This window comes from Rhamphochromis longiceps, linkage group LG4 (assembly GCF_057381845.1).
Source record: "Rhamphochromis longiceps isolate RC_006_pf linkage group LG4, R_longiceps_female_GT1.1, whole genome shotgun sequence".
NCBI lineage: Eukaryota > Metazoa > Chordata > Actinopteri > Cichliformes > Cichlidae > Rhamphochromis > Rhamphochromis longiceps.
The window spans coordinates 28,230,520-28,248,514 of NC_140560.1; the positions used below are offsets into that span (position 1 = coordinate 28,230,520).

The 17,995-nt window shown below is 41.0% G+C and overlaps 1 protein-coding gene across 2 annotated transcripts in view; it reads left to right on the top strand.

The window, feature by feature from the left end:
• Nucleotides 1–2,282: 2,282 nt before the first annotated feature.
• rhbdf1a (rhomboid 5 homolog 1a (Drosophila)) overlaps nucleotides 2,283–17,995 on the top strand; it is a 28,944-nt gene continuing 13,231 nt past the window's right edge. The window contains exon 1 of one of the 2 annotated variants that reach the window (XM_085404332.1): nucleotides 2,283–2,675. The gene's annotated coding sequence lies outside the window, so the exon portion shown is untranslated. The remainder of the gene's footprint in view (nucleotides 2,676–17,995) is intronic. The other variant, XM_085404333.1, reaches the window with a different exon arrangement.

Consider the following 17,995-nt stretch of genomic DNA (forward strand, 5'->3'; position numbering starts at 1 on the left):
GAGGACGTTTCTGAATGAGCTTGATTTGATGTGTGGCTCTCAGTCACGCCGGCAAAGACGAGACCCCCGGGTGCAAGACGAAGTGGAAGGTTGAGGTGAGAGTAAACTAGCTTTTTATACTTTTAACCATATACTGTGCAGTAATAGCTGTGAGACCAATGTGTTTGAAAACTGCTGTGGTTCATCACTGTGTTTGAACGTATTTAATTCAGTGTTAATGCAGAGATTGGTTAAAAAATAGCGTGATCCTTGTATCAGATTTCTCATAAATGAGAAGAAACGTGGAGGCGATGTTACAAAATTTGAAAACCACACTCATATTTCCTGTACCCGGAAATGTGAATACTGATTTCCTGACAAATCTAAAATTAGTTAAAGGAGCTGGCTGACTGTCAAATACTTTTTTTCCCAAAACTGAAAAAAAGCATTTATTTGTTGCCTCTAGATCTCTAGGGGATCCTGTTGAATGTAAAAACCTCTTGTTCTCATAATCCAGACAAGTAATCTACTCTGTCAGCATAAAATGGGGCCATATTATGTCTTCCATTATTTTAACAGCAGAAAGGCAACGATACCCATATTCAGTGGAGAGTGTCTTAATAAAGAAGCAGATCAAAGCAGCTATGAAAGAGACTTTTTCCAGGAACCTGAGATGCTTGTGCCCTGAAACCTCATCTGAGGGAAGGCTCTGAGCTTGGTGCCCCTTATCAGCACCTCAGAAACTTTCTGCTTCCTAACATCCATCTCTGCTCTAGAGAAAATTCCCAGGTGAATCTGAGCTTTCACTGAAACCAGGATGGAATGCGCTGTAGTGGTCTTTTCACCAGATGGAGCAACAGTGTGTATTAACGGTTGCCTGAATGAGGAGCCTCAGTCACTCAAATTAAATCTCTGAGTTTGCAGCGTAAAGGAAAGTCTGTCTATCTATCTATGGTAGCATAATTTGCTGTTTGAGTTGGATTGCTGTCTTATATTAGGAACTGTTGACATCTCCATTGCTAATTCCCCCTTCTTTCTTGCTTTTGAGTTAAGAAACCTCTTGAGTTTAGTCAGCCACATCAGCAGACCCAACCTCAGAGTCTTATGACAGCGATGCAATACTGAGCCTGTGGATGCTCATCGAGTTGATAAAAAAAAGAAGTACTGTTTATGTAATTGATTCTTTGCTGCCTCTGTAATGAAGCAGGAGTGTATCATTTCACTAAAATATACACAGGGGAGCAGAGGGTGGAGGCTTTGATAATCATAGAAAGCATGTGGTGTTATGATCATCATGTGGCAACAAGCATGGTTTTGTCTAAAAATTGACCAATAAGCTGAAGAATTAGGTTTTTGTGATACATGTTTCATATTCTTTTGACTTGTTTGCCTTAGATGAATATAAATAAATACTGTTGTTAGAACTACATAAATATGAGCGCTTTGATGACCGCTATAATAATCCTGAATGCATACTGTTTTATAGACATATCGAGTTGCATTTTGACGTAGAATTCACTTCAATTCTCTGTGTGTGCGGGCCAGTTTAGCCACCAGTACCTTACAGTTATTTGGTAGGAAAATGTCTTACCCTGTATTCAAAGTCCATACCCTCAAATGAATTCAAACAGGTCCCTGTGCTGTAACAGCTTGAGCCCAAGTAGCTCGTCTTTAGTCTGTGGGAGCAGTTCTTCACATGCATAGTGCAATCAATCATTTACTGGATGAAGATATTCGTGTAAACACTTGAAATTTTAATATAATCACTTCATTGCTGGGATTTTGTGTGCGTGTGTTTGTATAATGCCTTAAAAAGCCAAAGTTATGTATCTTAGCTGATAAAGATTCAAAATACTATGATATGTGCTGTTAAATCCTGAAGGTTAATTCGTGTAATTATCAAAAACTATTAATACGAGCTGTGATTTTTTTTTTAAAAAACTCACTGTGGTTTATTGCAGACGTGTTTAACTACAGTCTGTGTGGGTTTTCCTTCATTCACTCCACTGGGACACATCAATATAGCTGATATGAAAGCATTATTATTGTTTAATTGGCCACAGCCATTTACCGTGAAATTTAATGCCTCTCATAACTATAACAGTCATGGTCCCCCCCGTCTCACTGTAGATGAGGGTTAAAGGTTTCAGTCACTGGACCCCACTGTGGCTGAGGATATCGCTTAGTCACCCCGTCTGGAGAAGGAGCAGCGCCTCCCTGTGTACACACCGATTGGTTGGTGATCTTGACGGGCTCGCCTTCTCTACAGACCGTCTTCAGCCCAGGGCGGGGCTGATTCTCTACCAAACTGAATTGCTACAACCGCCAGGAGGAAACTTACCCCGGGTCGATCCATGGAGCAGTGTGGGAATGCTCCGTCTGTAGCAGAGAACCGGACGGCAGCCTCATTTCGACTTAATCATCCTGGACTGCCTCAGCTGCTCTTGGGATCGAGAGTGACCGGATTGAATACTACAGCACTGGGATTGGCTTAAAAAAATAAAATAAAACAAAATAACAGAAAAAAAGAAAGAAAACCCATCTGCGGGGTGAGAAAAGAAGCGCGTTAATCGCCGCACCGCTGTCAGGATGATGTGACAAATCATTTATCTGCTGCCCGTGGAAAAATCAGTGGAATCGGATTTTTTCTCTTCTTCTTCCACTGCTGGAAATCAACTGAACCGGTTGTTATAAGGGTAAGTTGAGACATTATATCGTGGCACTCTCGTGTGGTCGCCCTTACGGAAGGCAGGACTCGGAGGAAGCGCTCACGCGTCGTGACCGCGGTGGAAACGAGCTCAATCCGGTCGATTGAATTACTGGTCAGTTAATTGATCCACAGAGGAACCCTTCAGACTCGGGTTGGCTGTAGTAAACATGGCATCGGTTAGGTTACGGAGTGCTTTGCCATTTTGCACTCATTGTGAAGTTTTCATAGAGAAAGTGGGCTATTTAAAGTGCTCCAACAGCAGCCAATAATTGGTCTATATTTTTGCCCAATCACCTGCTTAACAAGTGTGATACAGCCTAACCTACATAGTAAAAGAGGCGTTGAAGTGGAATTAATGGGGTGTGAAATGAGCTTGAAGTCTGGAAAGGTGAATTACTTTTATTTTTGTACTTGAACTCCTCAAATTCAGGATATATTACTCTCGTTAGACTCATATGAGCCAAAGGCGAGGTGGTTTCCATTTCAACATCTGGTTAGATTATCTAATCTGGCTGTAGGCTCATCACTGGGAGAAAGCCCCAGCCTCATCTGAATTATAGATGTAGCATAAATGTTTTGTGGATAATCATGCAACACAGCACACATCGAATCCCACCTGACCTTATCTTTGTCATTCTCCTCCCATATCACCCTTTCTTCCTCTTGCTCATCATCATAAACTGGGTGCACATAAATGGTACATAATTCATGGGTAAAGGGTGCGAGGAAAGAGTAGCAAACAGTATTTTCTTTCCACCCCCCAGTCTCAGCCTCTGTGCACCCTGAAAGTATTATTTTGTCTTTGGATGTTTGTTTTCTGTTGAATTGCTGCTTTTGTGATGCACAGACACACTGTGACTCAGTGTGACTCAAGAGAAGGGCACACGTTTCTCAAAATCATACCCATGGAGCAGACACTTAAATGTCTCGATTTGACTCATCAGCGGTCCGGAGCTCTGCCAGGATGGCAGCGCAAGCAGCGCAAACTTATTAACAAACTGCACTCTTATTGACATCCACAAAGGGTATGTGCACCTCTGTCATACAGTACCTGGGCAGACTGAAGTGAAACCATAGACATACTGTATTAGAAACTGCTGAGTTATTTTGGCAGACAGGACATAGGAGCACATGGCCTGGTTTGTGTGCCCAGTGTTCCTGATCACATGGAGCAGGAGGGGGGGATCATATCTCTGGGTGATGTAATCACACTAATAAAGCAACCTCCCGATGTGTGATAGTGGCACTCATTCCTATCCTCTGTGTCTGCTCCAACTGGACCCTGGAGAGAATATTCCCAGTGTGTCTGTGTTTGTGTGTTTGTATGTCCATGTGATACTTGGAAGGAGCTGGGAGTAGCTGTGGTGAGGCCGGTCGACCATTCAGTCTGGCTTTTGTTGACCAACTGCTATGTGAGTTTTGCAGAGGGCTGCTTAGGGGGCCACGGTGTAGTCATGCCTACATGACTCACAGTATGTTATCTGTCTATCAGCCTAGCCAAGTGTACAATCCTGTATAACTGCTTCATGGTGTTCAAAACTGTTTCGGGGCAGGATTTTACACTCAGTGATTGATATTATCAGCCTTCATTCACTGCCATTTTCAGTAGATATCTTTCCCTGTGTATCTCAAAGCATAACAACAGCAACTTGGCAATGTTTTTATGTGTGACCTATAATCACTTCAAGATGCTGTATCTACATTTAGGACACACTTATCTGGCCTACAGCAGGCTCACTTTGATGCGCTTTCAATGGGCTGATGCAGTTTTCAGTAAGACTACAAACAAGCTGGAGATTTCCTGAAAGCCCCCCTCTGAACTCTAAAATCTGCCTGTTCTCGAACTTTGAGTGTACTCTCTGTGATTGTGGGTCATTTTCAGTCTGGATTGCGCTTTCTCCGAGTCCAAATGAAATGAGCGTCACTGGGCTGAACAGTTCCATGTGTGCAGAGCACATGCTTCTCAAAATAACCTCAGGCTGTTTCACCAGCACACACATCTGTATCACGAGTCAGAAAGTGGCTCACTTCACAATCCTGTTAATTCCTAACCTGCTACAAAATAGCTCTGCTGATTTGCTTAATTAATGTTTAAATAGCAATGCAGGGAACAGTGCCTACTCTGTAGAAGATACCTCTGAGCAGCCCTAAAAAGCTGGGGGGCATAGCCAGATGCAGCTAAAGATGTTGCTAAATAATTTTACTAAATAAAAGGCTTAAAGCAGCAATAAGAAGCAATTACTGCCTCTACCTAGCACCTGTCCAGAGTTTCTGCAGTGGAAGCCCAGCTGTTTATTAGTGTGTTTATTAGAAAGCATTGCATGCTATTATTATTATCCCAAAATATTGTCACTTCTAAATTTTAAGATAATGTAATACTTATGCTTTTCATGTAAAACTTTCACATGTTAAAATTCTGTTAAAACGCAGAGAGGATTTAGATTTTGCTTAAGCTACCTTTAAAGCAGTGATATTCATCCTGGTTATTCTATATCTTCTGTTTTTCTAAATCAGAAAAATATATTAAAACCCAAGTTTAAAACACTCGGCAGGATGTATGACCTCACAGGTTTGGTATCCTTTCTTAAACTCTCTTCTACAAAATTCAAAGAGATTTGTAATGCTCGACCTCCCTACCAGCGTATGGAGTTAAAGATGTATTGTAGTGTCATAAAAGATTGATGTCTAACCGTTGTGCAGCTGAAACACACATTTTTGTCTGAGACTTTTATATACCTGTCATCTCAGGAAGCGTCTGCTTTGTGCGAAAGCTGCAACAGTTTTGTCTGCTTGCCCGGTGTATGAATCAGGGGCACGGCAGCATTACCTAGAGAAGTCAAACATGTTAACCAACTTGTTCTGCTGCTTTCCAAACAATGCATGTGCATTCCCGTTAAATATATTGGTTACAACTGCTACCACAACCGCACATTAGCTTAAAAGCATGTCAGGTCTGCTTGCTAGTGAGAGAGCTCACAGGCAATGTTTGATGTCTCCCTCCCTGGCGCTTGCTCAGCTCGTACCTTTTTGACTTTGATGTGGTTTTAACTAAGTTGTCAAAAAGAAGCACTGAGTTTTCTCCCCCCCCCCCTCCTTGCATGTCCAATCATGTGATATTTGTGGGAGAAAACTGCCTCTAGAGTATGCTTTAGAGCATGGAATGTAAGCAGATACATCCTGCCTTGTTTTCAGAGCAATAAACAGAATATAACATGTATTAGTAGTGGTGCACAAAATGTAATTATATAGGAAGTGCAGTGTTTGTATGAATCCACATCCAATGGCTGCTGTTTGTTTGGAATTACATTACACCAGGTACAGTAATAGACAGTGTCCGAGTTCTTCCCCCGTTTATGACTTGATGCGTGAGTCACAGGCGCTGCTGTCCCCTTCCCATGATACCTCATTGGTTTTGTGATGCAGTGGCAGCCATGACGATGAAGTTAGTTGTGATGTAATGCTGCATGCAGCAGCGGCAGTGCTATTTCAGGTCTACCTCTAAGCCTTCAGGGCTTCCATTTGCCAGAATGCCAGCCTGCCCTTCTCTCAGTCAGCACCTCGTCTGTCATGAGCATGACAGCCATACATGAACTGGTATTCACAGAATTTACTAGAAACCTCAGGTGTACTGCTTTGGAAAAAAGCTGTAAATTAAAAACGTGTTGCCGGAGTTGTTTTCAGAGTTACTTGGCTGAACTCAACATAACAGAGACGAAAACTTTAAATGTCAGATTGATAGTTACAGGGTGTTTTTTTGGCTTCCTAGCTTGTGTTATCACTGACACGGCGTCTGAGGCTGGTTAACCTCAGGGCAAAGCTCACTTCCAGGGCGGTGGGAATGGTTTGCTCTTTCTCCCAGAAGGCCAGTGCTTGGAGACAAGCAGCAATGGCTCCTTGGCCTTTAATCTTCCTCTTAAGAGTGTGAAGAGCTCGTAAAGGGTGTGTCTGTGTATAAACCAATAAATATGCAGTATTTACCTGATGTCTCGAGACATCGTATGTTGCAACTGGGAAGTTTCCCTGGCTGAAATCTGTTGACTATTTAAAAGCTTACACAGGGTTCAGTTACTGCAGTGCAACGTGATAGTGAACTTGTGGGAAACCAAACAATAAAGTTGCTCCTTGTTGGAAATGATGAATGCTTTTATTGTCTCAACCAGTTTGTTTGTCACTGGTTACAAAATGTAGTTTTTGTGAACACACTTTTCTTATTGTCAGTTTGCACCGTTCGCTCCTTTATGCAGTTCTTTTTTTTGGACAGAAACCTTAGTTGTCAATTTTGGGTCATTCAAACGGACACTGGAAAAAACTATGATTAGATTAATGTGCTCTACAAAGCCACCGCAGGTGGGGTGTTGACAGCCAAGAGAAAAATATGAATTGAAACGAAGTTGAATGAACATAATAGCTTTACAGAAGCTAAACAAATAAAGGCAGGTTGGATCCTTTGGTAATGTTAATGATTGATAAAATCTTGTAAGGTGTTTTGCACGTGAACTTTTTTTTTTGGCTTCTGAAGTAGGGCCTTCTGGATAAGATTTGAGAAACCTGTGGGTTAACCAAACCAAAATATAATCCCTTTGTCACCACGATAGAATGATCCAGAAACTAAAATCAAACAGATTGTTAGATAGCTAACTAACGTTTGCTAAAGGCCATATATTGCCTTATTGATACATCCAGATTGAAAATACATTAAACTGCTTTCATCCTCCAGCAGCAGGAAGGATTCACCACAAGATAATGTCCAATTTCTTTTGCTTCCTTTTTCAGCTAATTGAAATACTGCAATTTAGAAGTTAGAAATGGATGTGTACAGTGTTTTAGGTAACTAAAATAACCTAATTAGGGCTACAAAACACATTTCAAACACATCAGCCGTGAGGACGGTTGATTCATAATGCAGCTGGGATGTCATGACTGTGAGTCAGCAGCATGACATGGGTATTCTAATACATATTCTTAACGTATTACGTCTTGCATATGAGAAATACACCCACGCATTTTGGCCTAAATTTAAATGTAATACCGAAACTAGTAAAAACTAAACAAAGACATTTTTTAACAGTAAAAACTGAAATGAAACAGGAAATTAAGTGAAAGCGAACTGGATCGGAAACAAAAATTTCAATCAATGAATATCTCATACAAATGTCCAATATCTACTTGTGTATTGATTAGGGCATAATGCCAAAGAGGCAGGTACGCTCCAGTTTAACAATGTAAACTCTTTAGTTGCTCAGAAAAGGATTGCTCTTTAATAAATAATAACTTTTCCTTTTTTTTGAATGAAGTCTCTTCGCAGAAGCTTTAAAATTACATCCCCCTTTTTAGTTGTTGTTAGTCCACATTGCTGCAAAGACTGCAGGACTGCATAGTGTCTGTTTACTTTTCCCCAGCTTTTTGTCAGGCCAGAGGGTCGGCCTGACTAGGAACACCCTGACTGATATAGTATCTCAGCACTATTACAGCAGCAATGAGAGTGCTGTTTTAAATAGGAAGCCTTCCCCCGGCCCACTCCCCTCCTAACCCTCTATCTTTGGCACAGCTGGTTGTCATATCCAGAGGCTCTGAATCCTCATTGTGCACCAGACTGCTAAACCCAAGTTCCCTGAATTGATTTGCACGCACACAGTTATATCTGGACAGTTTCAGCGCAGTCCCACCAACATCACATACCATGCACCAAACTCACTCCAGCAGCTTTCCCAGAAATGAGGGTGTGTTTTGGACTCCCGTGACTTGTCTTTTTACTGCCTTTTTTCGGAAGAGGTGGATCACAGTCAGTGGAAATGCTCTTTTCTTTGGAATGAGACTGAACCCTTGAAAGACCAACGCTGAGTAGTGTCCAAAATGTGCCAGTCATGCATCTCTTTAAATATTAAATATAGATGTTTAATACAAACAGATTTTAAGTAACTGCTTGGAAGATTTTGTGTGTTTTGTGAATAATGTGGCTTTAACCCAGGCATAATTTGCACATTTAAAAGTACCTGATTCTGTAACTCTTAACTTTCCCTTTCTCCTTCCTCTGCTTCTTGTTACACCGGTGCCAACTTTTCCTCCCATTTGCCAGCCGACAGAGCTTGTAAATTTAGTGTGCCAAGGAAAATGATGTAAAGCCTGTCTTTTATGGTTCCCGGCTGATCACGCCCAGTTATAGTGAAAGGCATCAGTCTGCAAGCCTAATATGTGGTGAAGCATATTCGCTTAGAAAAAGGCAAAAACAAACATTAACAATTATGCAAAAAAAGAAGTTTTTTTTTCTTGAACCGACCCGAGTTTGTGCCCTCTCGTTTTATTTTCAGTTCTCTCATCTTTTCCCACTTAGACATTCTGTCTCCTGTCTCTGCCTCGTTTCCTGACGGTTTGTCACTTCTCCATCACAGTAGTTGTCTTGGTTTTCAGACCACAAACAAAACTTGGAGCCGTCCTTATGTGCGTGCTCTCTGACCTGGAGGGAAAAACTGATTTCAGTTCCATAGACAAAGAAACTGTGTTCTCTTTAGTTACATGAAGAGTAAGGAGGCCTTCCCCTCACTGGGCCTGTGACTGTCCCATAGGACCTGCCCCAGCCTTCCCAGTTTTCCTGTGCTTTTGTCCAGAGTTTTCCATAGATCTTGTGGCCCAGCTGCACGCCTCTATTCTCGCTCTTTCCTCCCCCTTCATCCTTGCTTTTACATCTCCCTGATCACAGCTCAGAGCTCATGGGTTCACTTATGGGTGATCCCCCCTGCATTCCCCTGCGTGTTCACAAAGTAACATATTTAAGGGTCTGCACAATTAGTTGTGAAGTCATGAAATAATTACCCCTTCATTAGATGGAAAGAAAGCCAGACTTTCTGAATTAGGCTTTCACGAGAGGTAAACTGAAAACTATTACAAATGTGAAATTCTGCAGTTCAATATTTGTAGTATTCTGACAAAAGACAGAAAAAACAAAATAATGGGTCAAAATCAATGAATCTACCTTTATTTTAAAGTAATTTAGTTCAATTCAAATTCCAATTAAATGTGAAAATATTTTTAAAAAACATTATTTTCATCCTTTTCGTGAAAACTAGTCATTGAAATGCCTTAAAATGACACCACCTAATAATAGCTTTGACACATAGTCACCTGACTTTCTTTGTTCCTCAGTCGTTGCTCCCCAATCTACACTCTTCACAGCCTCTGCCAAAATGCCATGTGACTCATATTGGTGTCTCAGCACAGTTGGCCTCACAGATTTCTCCTGAGTGGGTTGAATATCTCAAAGACTAGATCAGAAGCAGACTGTTTATCGTTAATTTTATTCCTTTTTCGCACAACTGTTCAAACAAATGTTGATTACGCGCGGCTGATTTGTGTGTTCCTCCCAGCAGTGAGAACTGGCTGTGAATAAGCACTTATCTGTTGGTCGGATCACTTCGCCGTCCATACGTTACGACCAACCAAACAAATACTGTTTCTCCAGCTTTTCCTTTCATCCACATATTTTCCCGTGTGACATTCGAAGGGGAGTTAAATGTGTAAGCTGTATTTGAAAAACATAGCTGTTGTATGTGAAACCGAAAAGGCTGGCTCTCTCTGCAATACACAGGCTTCTGCTGCCGTTTTCTCCAGGAAGAAATGAAATCTCATCTTTATAGAATCAAGCTTCTTCTATCAACCCAGACAGAGGCTCTATTACAAGAACGCTGAATCTGTTTTGCTGCAGAAGAATTGGTTTCATATTCCCCATAATTCAGGCCTTTTTTCAGCACCTGCATGCACAGCTTTATGCTTTCACACACATGCCTACAATCCACTGCTCCTATGTAGCTATACTGTGTATTTTCACAGCCTCCAGTGGTGATAATCAATGCAGCCAGTCAATAAGCAGTACTCTGTTTAAGGTCCGCAAATCTCTCAAAGAGGCGTTTCCTGAAATTGGATGTGAAGGTTGAGTTCATATGAGGCTTTTTAGTAATAACAGCAAGTGTGTTAAATGAAATTATTAAAGATGGAAAGAGTGAAAACCATGATTGTACCTTTGTGAGACGGTCGAGTCCATCAGTTGCTGAATAAAATTAGCAGCTGAGTAGAGGGTGACTCATATTTAAGAGAATAACTCGTCATTTAGATCTTCTGGTGTTAGACTGAGCGATGAATATCCTGTGTTTGGGATTAATAAGTGTGAGCCGTAATTAACATTTGTTTTCCGTTTGTGTCTTTTATAAACACTTGTTGGGTTTTATCTCACATAAGCTTTTTATCTTACATCCTTGAAATGGATGCTGCTGTTTGCCTAATAACATAGATTCTCTTTAGTGTGCTCGTAGAAGAAGGCGGCTCGGTTTGCTCATTTTTGATGAAAAAATGAATACTTAATGCTTTAAGTTTTTATTCACGAGTTATTACAACTATAATCAAGGCTTAAATGATTTTGATTGTGTGTTTCTCAAAAGTTCTTCTTCATCGCTGTGCGGATTAGTTTTTCATCTACAGTGCCAGTTTCAGAATTAATTTTTTTTCTCTCCTTTATCCTTTTTTAAACTGCTCTACACAACCATCTCCACTTTGGAAGCTCAGTGTCACAGCATCTATTCTCTCCTCTGCTTGAAACCGTGCTACAGGCCGCGTGTTATCTGCTCTCTTCAACAGGCATGTTAGCTTTGATGTCACACTACACAGATCTCGCTCTGCGGCCAGAGTGGGCGGCGACCCTGACTCAAACCAGACCAATTATTTTTGGCGGATGGTGATGTTCTCTTTTACAGTGGACAGCAGTGTGGATGTGTTCCTGTGCATGTGAGCAAATGTATGTTGTTTCCGTGGTCGTGTGGACCGGACGCAGAGAACGCACCCAGTTTGCGGTGTGTTTCCTGCCTTCATTTTCACCTCGCCCCCTTCTCTGTTCTGCATTTCCTTCCTTCCAGCCCTCCTCATTAAAACTAGCAGTAACCTGACCTCTGTGGTCGTGCTCGTGGTTTCTCACAGAGGATGTGAGACAAGATGACAAAGCTAATGGCTGCCCTTTGTGAAGTATTTTTAATCATGTTGATTAGAACACAAGATAAACCTAAACACACACTGGAGGATGATGCATTACAGTTTGTTTTTAATGTTTTATATTTTTTTAAACTATTAACATAACTGTGGTCTATCCACATGTCTAACTTTTGCTGTGTTTGAGTTTAGCACAGACGCTGCTACTAGCACCTGAACGTTTTTAGAAAAGACTGTTAGAAAAGGCTAAGGATGCTTGTTTAAAGCAAAACTCATAATCACATTTATTTTGGTAAACACTGAGACCTTTCAAACATGATTACCTTAACAGAAAAATATTATTTTTCTAACTTGTTTCTCATGATACATCTTGAAACCAAAAGGCTTTCCTTTTGACCAAAACCTTTTTTTCTCGTCTTGGCTCAAGCTGAACTGAAACTGCCACAGTGGTACAGCCAGACGGTTTGGGTTCAAAGGAAGGAGAGAAACCAGAGTAAACTGCGTTTATAACTAAAGAGAACGCAGCACAGCTGTTTAAGCCAAACTTGTAATAGAACATTAATTCAGATTAGTTACACAGGCTTACTGCTGACACGGTTTACTTTGAAAATGTCACAACTCTGTTTTAGTCCCATCTACAGCCTGTATATAGAAGACAGCCATTTGTTGGTGAACTCCAGCAGTGCAGCGTCGAGCTTAGCGTTATCATTGTGGTAGTCTTAGTGTTTTAAATCCGGACGTGACAAGTTAGGGGTGACGGTATGGTGTGAATGAGCGAGAAACCAAGAGACACTTCAAGCTCATTTTAGCAACTAGTACTACGTGTCAGTCAGAAAGTGGGGTTGCTCTAAAGCCTCCTTTACTGCCTTATTTGACTATACAGTGTTCGCTCGTTTATCGCAGGTGTTACGTTTTAAAAATGACCCGCGATAGGTGAAATCCACGAAGTAGCAAACTTTATTTTTTACAATTATTATAGCTGTTTTAAGGCTTTAAAACCTCTCACGACACACTTTATACACTTTTCTCAAACAGGCATCGACATTTTCACACGTGTCTCTCTTGTTTAAACACTGTCAAAGTTCAAACCGTTGTAGAAAAATAAGTCCAGTATTATAGAATGAAATCAAAGATTTAGGTTAGAGCAACATGAATGAATCAATGGTACAGAAGTAGAGGAAGCAAGAAGAATGAGTTGAGTAAAGTTTGACTTATCTGACCGTTTGGTTTCACTTAATGCGCCTTATAATCCTTTGACCTTGACACTGTTGTGTTTGTTGTCTTCTGCTAGCGAAGATTTATGTAAATTTGACAAGCTGAACGAATTCTGTACTGTACAGGAGACACGGCACAAGATTGATTGAAAATAAGCTACATCCGATCAGGACGCAGAACACAATCTGCTGTAAAAAAAAAAAAAACAAAAAAAAAAATTACACCCCCAAAAAAATCCATGAAACAGCGAGGCTGCGAAAAGTGAGCTGCGATATAGCAAGGGACCACTGTAATGGGGACATAATTTACAAAATAGATATAATATTGTATTTAGTAAGACTTATGACCAGCAACTGAGCCTATAAAGTCTTAATGAAAGTCTTTACTGGTGTCACAGATCAAGAGAGCTGGGGCTATATTCCATTTAACCAAACTTCTTTGGTTATAAGGAATCGAGAATGGAGGTTTAACTTTTCAGACCTCAAATGTTTTTTTTTCTCTCTTTCTGGTTTCATCCGTCTCATGTGGATACTCCCACTTTCCCATTGTTATGTGTTTTCCCAGCAATGGATAATTTTCTCGCTGTTGCTCAAGCATGTTGTCATATTTACTTTGCAGCCCCCAAACCCAGTTTTAGCTGCACATACGTTTCTTTCAGTAACAATTCTTCCTCATTTTTGGCCTGAGCAAAGAAATCTCTGGTATTTCTGGTTATTGCTCTTTCTACACAAGCTCCGTCCACTTCCTGTTTACACTGATACCTGCCCTGTGTACATAAACGGTTATGTGATGATTTATGATGATGAATAAATAAGTCTAGAACTGCCAAACAAACATTATAGACAAACAGCTGCGCTAAAAGGTCTGTCCAGATGAAGATGGTTTTCTATGTGCAACAGTGTTTTAGGTTGAAAATGTATTGGCGCATATACATTTAAGGTGCATACCACCTTAACGTCGCTAACTCATCTTGTGCGTCACCCTCAGTAATTATCTCAGCTGGGAATTTGCTTACTGCACCATTTCCATTGATGAAGCAATGAAGACTTCAGCCCGCTGTAGCTTTTTTGACTGTGATCGGCCTGCACAATGACCCTTGTTCAGCCCAGTCCACATCAGCCCATACAATGAAGTCTTTTGTAGGGTTGATTCAGTCTGATATCATGCTGGAAACTATTTAGATGAGGATCACATGTTGTTCGGGCACGCCGTTTCTAAGATTCTCCTCTTACTCATTCAAGGGGAGAATGTCAAACCTCCTATAGACAATAAGATGGTTGTATGTAGTCTCAGGACACACCAGGAAGAGATGGTATTCACAAAGAAGACTGACTTACTTCCCTTTGTTGTGTAAAAAGACTTCTCGTTTTTAAGCTGTTCGCTTAACATGCTGTCAAACTGTTGGAGGTTTAATGAAAATACAACCCTGTCAGAAAGTCTGATGTGCATGCTATTGATCTTCTGATTATGGCATGTAGCACAAATAGATATCTTTGACATTTACATTATTTTGATCTGGTCTAACAGCCCTTGTTTAATTTGGATGCCAAAATATTTTCATAGTTTGGAATTGCCTTTCAGATTTATGAGAATGCAATTGCCTGTAAAATTGCTCCCTGAATACCATTTGATTCATTTCATTATTACTTTATGCCATTGCCTTTCACGGCTTTTCTCAGAATATGCTGTAATGTTTAATATTCTGGCTTAATATCTAAAACATCTTCCTGAGATCAGGTCGTCTCCTCGAAGGTATCACAGCCTTGTTGAATTTCATTAAGTGCTCTCGACATGCATTTTGTGCGTACTTGCATGTGCTCTCTTATACGCCACACAGTGCAGAGTTGTACATCGGGACTTAGCTGCTGCTGAATTTTCCCACACTGTTGCAGACAGGCTGGAGCTAGAGATTCAGCGCTTTGATGATAAGCTTCTACAGCAAACAAATGCAGCAGGTTTCAGGTCTGGCAGCTGGAGTCCAAGCCTAAAACTAACTGCTTATCAACTACTTAATCCCAAAGTGGTGAAGGCCATTTCACGGTCAAATGATTCAACAGGGTGGTACCTTATCTAACTGAAGAGACAGAGACTATGCACACAACTCTCTTGTTATTATGTGAAACTCTATCTAGTTGTCTTGGCATGTGTAGTGTATATAACCCACGGTGAGGGAGTTTTTACTGTCTGCTGCTTCCTGAAGATTACAGACGCAAACAGCCCACGACTGAGACCTTATACAGATTTATCAAATGAGCTTTATTTTCCCTCCTTGTTCCACTAAAGTGAAGACAGGCCTTATCTATCTATTCTTAACAACACCGAGAATGGCGACGCTACAGCTTAACTTTCCACGACCACATGCAGCCACCTGTATATGCCCAGGGGCTCCAGTAGGAGGTATGTTGTAAATAATTTACCTGTGCAGAATGACTGAATAATTCAAGCGCTGAATTAGACACACGTGTTGTTGCATATGTGACCAAAGTGTCTGCAAAAAGGAAGCAAGCTTTGGCTTGAGTAGAATTCATATCCAGGTGGGTGCTATTTTGTTTTTAAACACATTAAGATTAAAGAAATATGATATCTTGGTTTCATTGTAGTGTAACATGTGTCAGCACTCCTTTGCATTGATTTCCTGTTGCAGGATATTAATGCGCGGTGAAGGGCGGGGACCTGTGCTGATAAAATAGTAGAGCACAATTTTCTAGCTCCTGGGCGAGATATAAGGCTTTGTGACGGAAGGGAAGTGGGTGCATGTCGTTTGATGGCGAATACAGATAGAACTTGTGGTGCCCGTTTCTTTTTACAGGGATAAACATCTAGTTCCTTATAGATAACTTGATGCGCTTTTTCACAGTTTGGTTTTTGTCAGAAACCAGCTTGCCACCCGGTGATCTGAAGCAGGATGTTTTTTTTTATTTATTTATTTTTGTCTAGAGGTACATTTGCAATCGACTTCCATAAATACACCACATGCACACAGCCTGCTGTTAGGAGGCCATTTATACTTTTGTACGCTATTCATATCTTTGGCTCGTGATCCTGTCATAAAGTAAACACTGGTGGGAGAGCCTAGCGTTGGATGCCATACAAATCTGACACTTGATACTGAAGCTACAGCAACTAAAAGGTAAAATCTGCTAGGTTAAAAAAAAATTATAAATCTAAAAGCCTGAGCTGAGATATTTTGAAAAAAACAAACAAACAAGGCAACGCCTGAGCTTTTCCACCCTTCTCGGCTGGGCATATCATCCATGCCCACCATCTACCTTGCCAGTCGCAGCGGGCTTGCCCGCCCACTATGCCTGCGCCTCAGCTAGCTGTGACACTTGATCTAAGGGTCAGCTGCGTCGGATATTTCTGCTGCCTCTGTGTGTATTTTTTTTAATGTCGTAAGGGCTGGTTTGCTGTGACAGCCTGTCACATGTCACTAGGGTCAATTCGGATGACTGCAGCTTTTGCTGGCGCTCACTTGCGCTTGACTCTCATGCCTGTGGCAGTGATTCGCAGAGTATTTTCTTTCCTGTAAAATATGCATAATAATCAGTGGAAATAGAGAGTGGCTTCAAAGTCTGGACCACACAGCTTAATTTTGTTTTCCCACTGCTCTCATACTCGCAAGAGTGGCCAGAAAAGAAGTGACACGTTAGTGGCATGTTCTAATTACTCCCTTGGTTATATCATAACTTGTAACTCTATCATCAAATCAACTTCCACAACTGGTGAAGTCACCTGGCAGTAATGTCCGCCGTGCAGTATACCACGTCTATTTTTAGCGCCTGTTTTCTCTTCTCCACGCCCGAATGAAATATCAGTAGCTTTGTAGTTTTGTCAGCTTCTTAATTCATCCCAGTTGGAGGCACAATGTGCTATATAAAGATCAAAAGCCACCTTCTACAATTAATGCGCAGATGGGTCTCAGATGCATGCAGGAACTACACAAGACACAAGCCTGCAGTGTTATTTTGTGCAAACAAATTATATTTAGATCATCTGTCAGTGTGAGATACCTCCGCCCATTTTCCTTGAATGACTGTATAGCCATGAGTTTCTACTCATCATTACGAAATTCCCTTTGGGGAGCTTCTGTCAACTGCATATTGAGACTGATTTAAGAGTGTTTCAGCTCTAGATGACATTTAATTTGAAGACTTTTTCTCTTTTTTTGTGCTGTGTATTTATGCTGCAAAGAGCCTTTTATGAATAGTGTTTCTAGTTACACTAGTAAAAGAATAACTAAGTAAGAGTGACTACTTGAATAATGCGGTTTCCCTCCATTGTTTCCAGTGTTAAGTCTTGCCTCCAGCAAGGAGAGAAAAATGAGAAACAATGGATAGTAGGAGCATTTATAGTGAATGACTAACTGTTAGAGAATGGGGGAGTGAAACTAATATAACCTGTTTGTTCATTGTGTCCCTAACTTGTTAGTCTGTCTGGAATCTGCATAGATTACATACAAATGTCAAAAAATCCATCAAGCAAGAATGTTTAGGTAATGCATGAGTGCTAATTTAAAGCTTGGCTATAGTGAGAAAACGACCGCAGGAACCGCATGCAGGAATTAAAACGAAAACGAAACCAAAATAAAGAGTATCGACGGAGGAATGAATGCTCGAGGCCAGGAAGCACTGATGCTTTCATGAATCAGGTGTCTTGATTTTTCACTCCTCAGATTAACCAGGTCATCCATCCTTCGTATCCAGCCTTTCTTCCTTTCCAACGTAAACCTTGGATGTACAAGCCATGCTGGGAACAAGCAGGACCCTACTTGGCCAGGCACCTTAGGTTCTGTCAGCCTCAGTGACACAGCTCTCTCAGCCACCCGAAGTGTGGTTGCAGCCAGTCTGCCTCCTGTAGAGCAGCACATAGCAGCAGAGCACACACAGTACCCGGAAACCAGCCAGCTCCTGTCCATAATTGTTAGACTTCATGTGGTTTTTGGCGCTGCCATTTTAGCTTGGCTTAATTTCTACCAGAGCTCTTGTGGAATGTGGGTATGGCATTCACTGAGATTATAAACGACCGCGGATGGAGAAGATTCCAAGACTGTACAAATGCGTCTCTGGGCTAATTATCTCAGAAATGTTTGATTCGTTAATTTGATATCTAAAACAACTGATA